General features: G+C 45.8%; 1 long non-coding RNA gene across 1 annotated transcript; it reads left to right on the forward strand.

Moving 5' to 3' along the window:
- Window positions 1-757: 757 nt before the first annotated feature.
- On the forward strand, window positions 758-3,243 carry LOC146025983 (uncharacterized). Its single transcript, XR_014454328.1, has 2 exons — window positions 758-2,269; window positions 3,067-3,243. It is a non-coding gene; the product is annotated as an uncharacterized LOC146025983 (long non-coding RNA).
- The last annotated feature ends 9,230 nt before the right edge of the window (window positions 3,244-12,473 follow it).

The following is a 12,473-nucleotide window of genomic DNA, read 5'->3' on the forward strand; positions in this document are numbered from 1 at the left end:
AAAAGGAGTTGATACCTTTCAGTTGGATAACAAATACATAGTTTCCAGTCCAAATGTTCAATATTAATTATACATAACAACACTGTTATGGAAATCAGCTGAAAGAACAGAAAATTAAGTCAGTGAATAGAACTTAAAAATTCATTTATTTTAATACTTACTTTACTGGCATTTTTCCCATTTCATGTCATGAAACAGCGATGACTGGCTTAAAATGAAGGAGTCGTGGGCCGACCCAGGAAAACTTATTTTTTTACAAATATTTTGTAAATATAATTTTTGCATCACAGACCACCTGAACATTCATGGAATGGAAGCGTTTTGGGTTCCAAAAATATTCTTCTGATTAAACTCCAGTGTTACTGTTGCAGTTCCAGTCCAGTGATGGTGCTATATAAGTCCAGTCCAGTGGTACTGCCGTTAAAGTCCATTGGTACTGCCATTAAAGTCCATTGGTACTGCCATTAAAGTCCATTGGTACTGCCATTAAAGTCAAGTGGTACTAAGTGTTATGTTATGGTGTCCATGTCAGCTGTGTTGACAGTTGGGTAAAAAAACAGCAAAAAAACCTTGTCGACCTTTTGACCATCGACCTTCCCCATGTCGACCTAATGACCCTGTCGACCTAACCCCATGTGGACCTAATGCTTGTTGACCTTCAGTCATGTTGGCCTAATGCTTGTCTGTCCAATTATCCACACCCAATCCCTGGACTTTTAAAGGACTCTGTGATTTCTTTGCTTTTTTACATGAAAGAGATGTTTATTTTTGTGTTTAATCCACAGAGGTATTGTGCACAATAGACACTCCATTGCTCTTCTAATTCTAGGTTAAACTGGAACCTACCAGTTGGTTTCATTAGTCTCTCAAAGAAGCCACCCAATTGTGTGTAGGTATGTGTGTATACATACAGAGAAACAGTGGAGAATTGCTAGATGTAACAGGCAGTTGGAATAAGATCTAAACTCACCAGAGAGCCATAAATCAATTTTTGAATATATTTTCCAGATGGTTGGAAAGTAGTAATCAATGTGTAGAAAGGTTATGGCGAAGATTGATGTCAACACTCCCATAAATAGTACATATATTTCATACATGTTAGATCTGATACAAATACAGAGTGCTTGGTCCCAATTTTTCATCAATATTCTCGTCTGGGGTGGGGGTCTGCACACTTCTCAAAGCAGAGAAAACAGTCCCAGACAAAGACGAGGGATCACTGGGAGGTGGCATAGGGGGTCCCGGCGCGTAGTAAGGGGCAGGCGGAGGAGCAACCGGCGCACTGAACATGGGGGGGTGATGTGGGTGTGGGCATGGTGGCTCTACGTGCGCTGTGCGGCATGACGTTACCTTGCAGTCAGCACAGAGGTCATCCTCGGCTGCCCGCAACATACAGTCATACACCAAACGCTTAAATTGGTGCACTGTTGGACGCTGCCACTTTCGCATTTCTGCGCACAGATGATTTGTGAACATTTTGAAATCATCGGGGGGATTATTTAATGCTTCCTCCTTGTAGGGGCAGCAGTGTTCTTGGCTAGTAGCAGCAGGTCTTGTCGGCTGTCTCCTCCTACGCCTCCTGGGGGGAGCTGATGACGTGCTCGCCACCACAGGAGCCGCCACCTCCGACACCGACTCAGCCTGCTGCGTTGACTCAGAGGGAACTACCTAAAATGAAAAGAAACAAAAAAAAAAAAAGTTAAAACATTGCATTTCACTTCCATTTACATGCTGAACATGTTTGAACTAGATACTTACTACGTCCGCACTCTCCTGTGCACTGGATGAAGAGCTTTCATCCGTAGTAGCTCCCTCTGTTTCTCTCCTTCCTTGATCCTCCACAATAAACAGCATACGGTCATAGTACCACAACTTTGGCTGGTACACATCTACAGGGTCAGTTCCCGAAGCTCGCGACTGCTGGACCCGATTATGCTCCTTCACCAGCACTGTCCGCATATTAGTGAATTTCCTCCGGACCCACGTGACGTCTGCATTAGGGACACGTGTCCTAGCGTAGGCCGAGATCTATCCAAACGCCTCATTCCGCTTTGCCTGGTTGTGAAAATCAATATGATCTTGTCGCAATAGACATCTATTCTCTTTGTAGAGATCGATCAACTTCTTCATTAGCGAGCGGTCGACGTTACGCTCCATTCTGTAAATAAATATTCCAAAATGAAGTTTACCCCATAAAAATCAACGCACTCCACTGTTATTCATTCATACGCTACAAAAAGCGACTAATATTTACCTCAGTCGGCAGCAGGTGAAAAATAAATGTAATTCCAAACAAATTAAATAATGGCCTTTCAGGCACACAAGGACAATCACACTGAAGTAGAATCCGAGAAAAAAAACAAGGCTTTAATCTGAGATACTCATAGCATATGACATAATAAATGCAATTTACACCACATTTGACAACAGAAGTACTGATATATTTGTGTCCCTCCACTATCCACGCCATCCCGAAGCGTGGCGAGCGGCGGCGGTACGCGTCCTCCGACCTTTTCATACCCCCACTATCCACGTCGGCGTGGAGTTGAGAATAAATTAGTGTGGCGAGCGCAGCGAGCCACTGAGCCCGAAGCGTGGTGAGTGCAGCTGATACCTTCACAGATCCCTGCGTACCCTCGCGGGCCTCACAGGTATCCACGCCCGCTCGTGGGCTAAACAGGTATCAGCGTGCGCTCGCCACGCTTCGGGCTCGGTGGCTCGCTGCGCTCGCCACACTAATTTATTCTCAACTCCACGCCGACGTGGATAGTGGGGGTATGAAAAGGTCGGAGGACGCGTTCCGCCGCCCCTCGCCACACTTTGGGATGGCGTGACATGGCCGCTGTGATGGGACACAAGTTACCCAAAGTCTACTCCAACAGGTCATCCCCAAAAAAATGTGAAAAAAAACCACCTCGCACATTAATACTAAAAGGATACATCATAATACACATTTCGAACAACAAAATTTAGAAAAATGCAATTTTGCATGGAAAACACTACGCACTCCACTGTTTTTCATTAATACGCTAAAAAAAGCGACTAATATTTACCTGTCGGCAGCAGGTGAAAAATAAATGTGATTCAAACAAATTAAATAATGGCCTTTCAGGCACACAAGGAAAATCAAACTGAAATAGAATCCGAGAAAAAAAACAAGGCTTTAATCTGAGATACTCATAGCATATGACATAATAAATGCAATTTACACCACATTTGACAACAGAAGTATTGATATATTTGTGTCCCTCCACTATCCACGCCATCCCGAAGCGTGGCGAGCGGCGGCGGTACGCGTCCTCCGACCTTTTCATACCCCCACTATCCACGTCGGCGTGGAGTTGAGAATAAATTAGTGTGGCGAGCGCAGCGAGCCACTGAGCCCGAAGCGTGGCGAGCGCACGCTGATACCTTCATAGATCCCTGCGTACCCTCGCGGGCCTCACAGGTATCCACACCCGCTCGTGGGCTTCACAGGTATCAGCGTCCCCTCGCGGGGCACGCTGCGCTCGCCACGCTTCGGGCTCGGTGGCTCGCTGCGCTCGCCACACTAATTTATTCTCAACTCCACGCTGACGTGGATAGTGGGGGTATGAAAAGGTCGGAGGACGCGTACCGCCGCCCCTCGCCACACTTCGGGATGGTGTGAAATGGCCGCTGTCATGGGACACAAACAATACAAACTATACCCCAGCATTTTAACCCACCCCCCCTTCCCCTCCAATAAAAAGTAAAAAAAAAAAAAACATTTTACATGCACATTACTACAAAGTGGATACAGCATACTGCCTGCTGCACCATTTCAATAACAAGCACATGACACCTCAAACAGCTATATTTTACATATGTGTACCAAGAAACCATTACAGGCTATGTCACCCTGCATTACTATCACAAACAGCAGAGTATTCTGCATGTATTACAACACACAGTACATCATTTCCAGGCACATGATATCCTCTGCACATAAACCTGTTTTATCCAGATTTTCATTATTAACATGATCCTAAAGCCTTTACACTTCATAAACTCCTGCACATGATCACTTTCTGGCTATTTAAATAAACAGTACCCCTTGAACATAAACATTATCCACTCTATACACCTAATGGTGTCCCCCTAATCCACAAAAAATGATATATGAAGCACACATGTATATATATCATTAACCACAGTAAGCGCCCCACCCCCTCCCCCCCAAACCCCCACACTCCCCCCAAGCCTGCATATGTTCCTCACAAATCCCAAGGCCCACCTATGCTGAGTAATCCTCAAATTCCACTTACTTTTTTCAGCAGGGGCAGGGAGCCAGACACAGGTGCTGCGTGGTAGCTCTAATTACCATCAAAATGGCTGCTGTTGTCCTTCCCCAGAGTGCTTTTGGCGCCTTTCTCCCGGCAGAAAAATCGCGTCGGTCGGGCGGTGATGTTACGCTCACGCCAATGCATAAGACCGACCGATCGACCGATATTTCTTTGTAGATGTACGGCGTACCTCGTAATGCGGCGAGGTACTTGGAAATTGATCGATCGCGTCGGTCGCAGCCATTGTAAAATGCTCCCGACGCGACGGACATGCTAAGAACTGTATTAACACTGTATAGTGCTTATACAAGTACATGTCACGTCGGTCGGCAGCATTGAGCTGTAAAGCTCACAGTACATTGCGTCCGACGCGATATGCTTTTAAACATGTCAACATGTGTATCATGTCGACATGTCGACTGAACATGTCAACTTCAAGTTGATCATGTTTAGTATGCTGATAACAGCGGGTCTCTGTGTCCAAACCATGGTGAGGCCCACAAGCCCCAGAAGCCTATGCAAATTATTATGTTAGTAACCCACGCACCCTTCTTGGGGCTTGCTGCGCTCACCACGCTTTAGACTCAGTGGTCCACTGCACTCACCGCGCTCCAAGAATTATTTGGATAGTGGTGGTGTGACTGCAAAGCATTCATCCATCCCAAATCATTCAGCTGAGACAAGAAACACAAGTTTTTTAAAACCATTTTTTAAAATTTACTTTTGAAATGAAAAATGCAAAACTGTAGGGAATTCATTGAAAATCAAACATATAACAGCAACAGGAATGGGGGTGAAAGGAATGGGGGTAAATTTCAAGAGTCTTTAGGCAACAAAGTCAAGGCATATAATATGCGGGCAAAAGGGTTATCATGTCCAAGGCTCTTCCGCCACATAAACTCTTCTAGATAGCTTTGAAGCATATGCCTGGCGGTGCCCCTGTGACGTTTATTACGCCATTTACATGCCCCCCACATACGTTCCACATTTTGGGTGTGAACCCCTGTTGTAGGGTCCACAAAGTTATATCTGTGGTTCACCTGGGCATGCTCATATCCTGCGGCCTTGAGCTGGGCCGTACTGTATGCTCTCCAACAATCGGTGTAGACAGTAGACCCAGGCTCCACAAATTGCAGGATAGCTTCCATGAGGGTGTTGGCGTCCCGAGTGGCAACTTTGGTGGCAAAACACTGTCCTGTTTCTCTGCAAATGCCACCAAAAACCCATTGCTGAGGTAAAACTCGGCCAACATTTGCCTGCCTCTTCACGAACATGGTCTCATCCACCTCAACGATCTTGCCGGGACCTCCAATCCGGCGCTGCGGCTGCGCCATGAGGTCGAGCAGGCAGGCCTCCCTCATGTACTTATTGTAGAGGACAGCCGTCTTCTTGGAGAGGGACAGATTCTTCTCGCAGTACTCCACACTGGTAAATTCCTGTACCCAGGAAAATATAAAGCGGACCAGCGTCAGGAATGGTAAACGGCAGCCAGGGAAGAACAGTCCTGCTCTCAGACTCCTCTTCAAGCGGCAGTCCCTCACATTACAGCGCCACATGGTCTCCTTCAGTTTCAAACGCATCGGATGACCATTGGCGCACGTAGCCTCTGCTGGCAGCAGATGATGGCGCTGCAGAAACGCCACTGCCTCCTCCTCACTTGTAGGCAGTGAGAAGATATTCACCTCAGCCATCTCAGAGGCCACGAAATCAACCACCGAGCAGTCCACAGCACACCAATCCACAGCACAGGACTAAGGATCAGCACGGCTCAGGGTCAGGATCAGCAGAAATCAATCGCAGAATAATCAGGATCAGCAATAATCCACAAGATCAGCAGCAATCCGCAGCACAAGGCTCAGGATCAGCAGCAAATAGTATTCAAAGCACAGGATCAATCAGGGAGATATCACCAGCAAAGGATCAATCAGCCAAAATATCACCAGCAACTGAATACACGTCTCACTCCTACCGAGACAAACCCACAAAGAGAGTAGGGAAAAATAAAACAGAAGGGGCTGTCAAAGTAAGGGGCCGGATTATGACAATAAATATTGACATTGATGCTGTAACTGAGCAGATTACAGAGGGCAGATTTAATATTGACATAGAAACACACATTACAACACATTAAAACATATGGTACTAGGGAGATTTTATAGGGGGTTGGACTACAAGAATTAATTGGGCCTATTAAAAAAGGGCCTTAACAGCGGGAAAATCGTAGGACCAATGGGCCAGATTAACATCTTGTGCATCATGAGCATCGGGGGTTTTTGCTGAAACATGCGACGCGATTGACGGCAAAGATCGGGAGTAAAGAAGTACATCGGTAGTATCGCGTCGGTCGGGTATACATACTTAAAGGAACCCGACGCAATTAACAAGATGACGATGTGAAGACCGACGACAAAAAATACATCGGGAGTAAAAAACTACATCGCGAGTATCTTAAGGGTCGGGATCATCGTAACCTTACAAAAAAGACACCGATGCGACGCGATGGTCAAGACTAACCAGATACATATCGGTGTGGCCGTGCTAGGAAACAAGTACCATATCATATATTGCAGTTATGTTGCTTATCTGTGGAAAGTAAATATCAATGTGCAGGAAAACTATGGAGGTTAAGGATACCACAACGCCCGTAGTCATCAAAAGGAGTTGATACCTTTCAGTTGGATAACAAATACATAGTTTCCAGTCCAAATGTTCAATATTAATTATACATAACAACACTGTTATGGAAATCAGCTGAAAGAACAGAAAATTAAGTCAGTGAATGGAACTTAAAAATTCATTTATTTTAATACTTACTTTACTGGCATTTTTCCCATTTCAAAGTCATGAAACAGCGATGACTGGCTTAAAATGAAGGAGTCGTGGGCCGACCCAGGAAAACTTTTTTTTTTACAAATATTTTGTAAATATAATTTTTGCATCACAGACCACCTGAACATTCATGGAATGGAAGCGTTTTGGGTTCCAAAAATATTCTTCTGATTAAACTCCAGTGTTACTGTTGCAGTTCCAGTCCAGTGATGGTGCTATATAAGTCCAGTCCAGTGGTACTGCCGTTAAAGTCCATTGGTACTGCCATTAAAGTCCATTGGTACTGCCATTAAAGTCAAGTGGTACTAAGTGTTATGTTATGGTGTCCATGTCAGCTGTGTTGACAGTTGGGTAAAAAAACAGCAAAAAAACCTTGTCGACCTTTTGACCATCGACCTTCCCCATGTCGACCTAATGACCCTGTCGACCTAACCCCATGTCGACCTAACCCCATGTTGACCTAATGCTTGTTGACCTTCAGTCATGTTGGCCTAATGCTTGTCTGTCCAATTATCCACACCCAATCCCTGGACTTTTAAAGGACTCTATGTGATTTCTTTGCTTTTTTACATGAAAGAGATGTTTATTTTTGTGTTTAATCCACAGAGGTATTGTGCACAATAGACACTCCATTGCTCTTCTAATTCTAGGTTAAACTGGAACCTACCAGTTGGTTTCATTAGTCTCTCAAAGAAGCCACCCAATTGTGTGTAGGTATGTGTGTATACATACAGAGAAACAGTGGAGAATTGCTAGATGTAACAGGCAGTTGGAATAAGATCTAAACTCACCAGAGAGCCATAAATCAATTTTTGAATATATTTTCCAGATGGTTGGAAAGTAGTAATCAATGTGTAGAAAGGTTATGGCGAAGATTGATGTCAACACTCCCATAAATAGTACATATATTTCATACATGTTAGATCTGATACAAATACAGAGTGCTTGGTCCCAATTTTTCATCAATATTCTCGTCTGGGGTGGGGGTCTGCACACTTCTCAAAGCAGAGAAAACAGTCCCAGACAAAGACGAGGGATCACTGGGAGGTGGCATAGGGGGTCCCGGCGCGTAGTAAGGGGCAGGCGGAGGAGCAACCGGCGCACTGAACATGGGGGGGTGATGTGGGTGTGGGCATGGTGGCTCTACCTGCGCTGTGCGGCATGACGTTACCTTGCAGTCAGCACAGAGGTCATCCTCGGCTGCCCGCAACATACAGTCATACACCAAACGCTTAAATTGGTGCACTGTTGGACGCTGCCACTTTCGCATTTCTGCGCACAGATGATTTGTGAACATTTTGAAATCATCGGGGGGATTATTTAATGCTTCCTCCTTGTAGGGGCAGCAGTGTTCTTGGCTAGTAGCAGCAGGTCTTGTCGGCTGTCTCCTCCTACGCCTCCTGGGGGGAGCTGATGACGTGCTCGCCACCACAGGAGCCGCCACCTCCGACACCGACTCAGCCTGCTGCGTTGACTCAGAGGGAACTACCTAAAATGAAAAGAAACAAAAAAAAAAAAAAGTTAAAACATTGCATTTCACTTCCATTTACATGCTGAACATGTTTGAACTAGATACTTACTACGTCCGCACTCTCCTGTGCACTGGATGAAGAGCTTTCATCTGTAGTAGCTCCCTCTGTTTCTCTCCTTCCTTGATCCTCCACAATAAACAGCATACGGTCATAGTACCACAACTTTGGCTGGTACACATCTGCAGGGTCAGTTCCCGAAGCTCGCGACTGCTGGACCCGATTATGCTCCTTCACCAGCACTGTCCGCATATTAGTGAATTTCCTCCGGACCCACGTGACGTCTGCATTAGGGACACGTGTCCTAGCGTAGGCCGAGATCTTCCCAAACGCCTCATTCCGCTTTGCCTGGTTGTGAAAATCAATATGATCTTGTCGCAATAGACATCTATTCTCTTTGTAGAGATCGATCAACTTCTTCATTAGCGAGCGGTCGACGTTACGCTCCATTCTGTAAATAAATATTCCAAAATGAAGTTTACCCCATAAAAATCAACGCACTCCACTGTTATTCATTCATACGCTACAAAAAGCGACTAATATTTACCTCAGTCGGCAGCAGGTGAAAAATAAATGTAATTCCAAACAAATTAAATAATGGCCTTTCAGGCACACAAGGACAATCACACTGAAATAGAATCCGAGAAAAAAAACAAGGCTTTAATCTGAGATACTCATAGCATATGACATAATAAATGCAATTTACACCACATTTGACAACAGAAGTACTGATATATTTGTGTCCCTCCACTATCCACGCCATCCCGAAGCGTGGCGAGCGGCGGCGGTACGCGTCCTCCGACCTTTTCATACCCCCACTATCCACGTCGGCGTGGAGTTGAGAATAAATTAGTGGGGCGAGCGCAGCGAGCCACTGAGCCCGAAGCGTGGCGAGCGCAGCTGATACCTTCACAGATCCCTGCGTACCCTCGCGGGCCTCACAGGTATCCACGCCCGCTCGTGGGCTAAACAGGTATCAGCGTGCGCTCGCCACGCTTCGGGCTCGGTGGCTCGCTGCGCTCGCCACACTAATTTATTCTCAACTCCACGCCGACGTGGATAGTGGGGTTATGAAAAGGTCGGAGGACGCGTTCCGCCGCCCCTCGCCACACTTTGGGATGGCGTGACATGGCCGCTGTGATGGGACACAAGTTACCCAAAGTCTACTCCAACAGGTCATCCCCAAAAAAATGTGAAAAAAAACCACCTCGCACATTAATACTAAAAGGATACATCATAATACACATTTCGAACAACAAAATTTAGAAAAATGCAATTTTGCATGGAAAACACTACGCACTCCACTGTTATTCATTAATACGCTAAAAAAAGCGACTAATATTTACCTGTCGGCAGCAGGTGAAAAATAAATGTGATTCAAACAAATTAAATAATGGCCTTTCAGGCACACAAGGAAAATCAAACTGAAATAGAATCCGAGAAAAAAAACAAGGCTTTAATCTGAGATACTCATAGCATATGACATAATAAATGCAATTTACACCACATTTGACAACAGAAGTATTGATATATTGTGTCCCTCCACTATCCACGCCATCCCGAAGCGTGGCGAGCGGCGGCAGTACGCGTCCTCCGACCTTTTCATACCCCCACTATCCACGTCGGCGTGGAGTTGAGAATAAATTAGTGTGGCGAGCGCAGCGAGCCACTGAGCCCGAAGCGTGGCGAGCGCACGCTGATACCTTCATAGATCCCTGCGTACCCTCGCGGGCCTCACAGGTATCCACACCCGCTCGTGGGCTTCACAGGTATCAGCGTCCCCTCGCGGGGCACGCTGCGCTCGCCACGCTTCGGGCTCGGTGGCTCGCTGCGCTCGCCACACTAATTTATTCTCAACTCCACGCTGACGTGGATAGTGGGGGTATGAAAAGGTCGGAGGACGCGTACCGCCGCCCCTCACCACACTTCGGGATGGTGTGAAATGGCCGCTGTCATGGGACACAAACAATACAAACTATACCCCAGCATTTTAACCCACCCCCCCTTCCCCTCCAATAAAAAGTAAAAAAAAAAAAAAAACATTTTACATGCACATTACTACAAAGTGGATACAGCATACTGCCTGCTGCACCATTTCAATAACAAGCACATGACACCTCAAACAGCTATATTTTACATATGTGTACCAAGAAACCATTACAGGCTATGTCACCCTGCATTACTATCACAAACAGCAGAGTATTCTGCATGTATTACAACACACAGTACATCATTTCCAGGCACATGATATCCTCTGCACATAAACCTGTTTTATCCAGATTTTCATTATTAACATGACCCTAAAGCCATACACTTCATAAACTCCTGCACATGATCACTTTCTGGCTATTTAAATAAACAGTACCCCTTGAACATAAACATTATCCACTCTATACACCTAATGGTGTCCCCCTAATCCACAAAAAATGATATATGAAGCACACATGTATATATATCATTAACCACAGTAAGCGCCCCACCCCCTCACCCCCTCCCCTACAAACCCCCACAATCCCCCCAAGCCTGCATATGTTCCTCACAAATCCCAAGGCCCACCTATGCTGAGTAATCCTCAAATTCCACTTACTATTTTCAGCAGGGGCAGGGAGCCAGACACAGGTGCTGCGTGGTAGCTCTAATTACCATCAAAATGGCTGCTGTTGTCCTTCCCCAGAGTGCTTTTGGCGCCTTTCTCCCGGCAGAAAAATCGCGTCGGTCGGGCGGTGATGTTACGCTCACGCCAATGCATAAGACCGACCGATCGACCGATATTTCTTTGTAGATGTACGGCGTACCTCGTAATGCGGCGAGGTACTTGGAAATTGATCGATCGCGTCGGTCGCAGCCATTGTAAAATGCTCCCGACGCGACGGACATGCTAAGAACTGTATTAACGCTGTATAGTGCTTATACAAGTACATGTCACGTCGGTCGGCAGCATTGAGCTGTAAAGCTCACAGTACATTGCGTCCGACGCGATATGCTTTTAAACATGTCAACATGTGTATCATGTCGACATGTCGACTGAACATGTCAACTTCAAGTTGATCATGTTTAGTATGCTGATAACAGCGGGTCTCTGTGTCCAAACCATGGTGAGGCCCACAAGCCCCAGAAGCCTATGCAAATTATTATGTTAGTAACCCACGCACCCTTCTTGGGGCTTGCTGCGCTCACCACGCTTTAGACTCAGTGGTCCACTGCACTCACCGCGCTCCAAGAATTATTTGGATAGTGGTGGTGTGACTGCAAAGCATTCATCCATCCCAAATCATTCAGCTGAGACAAGAAACACAAGTTTTTTAAAACCATTTTTTTAAATTTACTTTTGAAATGAAAAATGCAAAACTGTAGGGAATTCATTGAAAATCAAACATATAACAGCAACAGGAATGGGGGTGAAAGGAATGGGGGTAAATTTCAAGAGTCCTTAGGCAACAAAGTCAAGGCATATAATATGCGGGCAAAAGGGTTATCATGTCCAAGGCTCTTCCGCCACATAAACTCTTCTAGGTAGCTTTGAAGCATATGCCTGGCGGTGCCCCTGTGACGTTTATTACGCCATTTACATGCCCCCCACATACGTTCCACATTTTGGGTGTGAACCCCTGTTGTAGGGTCCACAAAGTTATATCTGTGGTTCACCTGGGCATGCTCATATCCTGCGGCATTGAGCTGGGCCGTACTGTATGCTCTCCAACAATCGGTGTAGACAGTAGACCCAGGCTCCACAAATTGCAGGATAGCTTCCATGAGGGTGTTGGCGTCCCGAGTGGCAACTTTGGTGGCAAAACACTGTCCTGTTTCTCTG

Source organism: Crinia signifera, chromosome 8 (genome assembly GCF_055691185.1).
Source record: "Crinia signifera chromosome 8, ASM5569118v1, whole genome shotgun sequence".
NCBI lineage: Eukaryota > Metazoa > Chordata > Amphibia > Anura > Myobatrachidae > Crinia > Crinia signifera.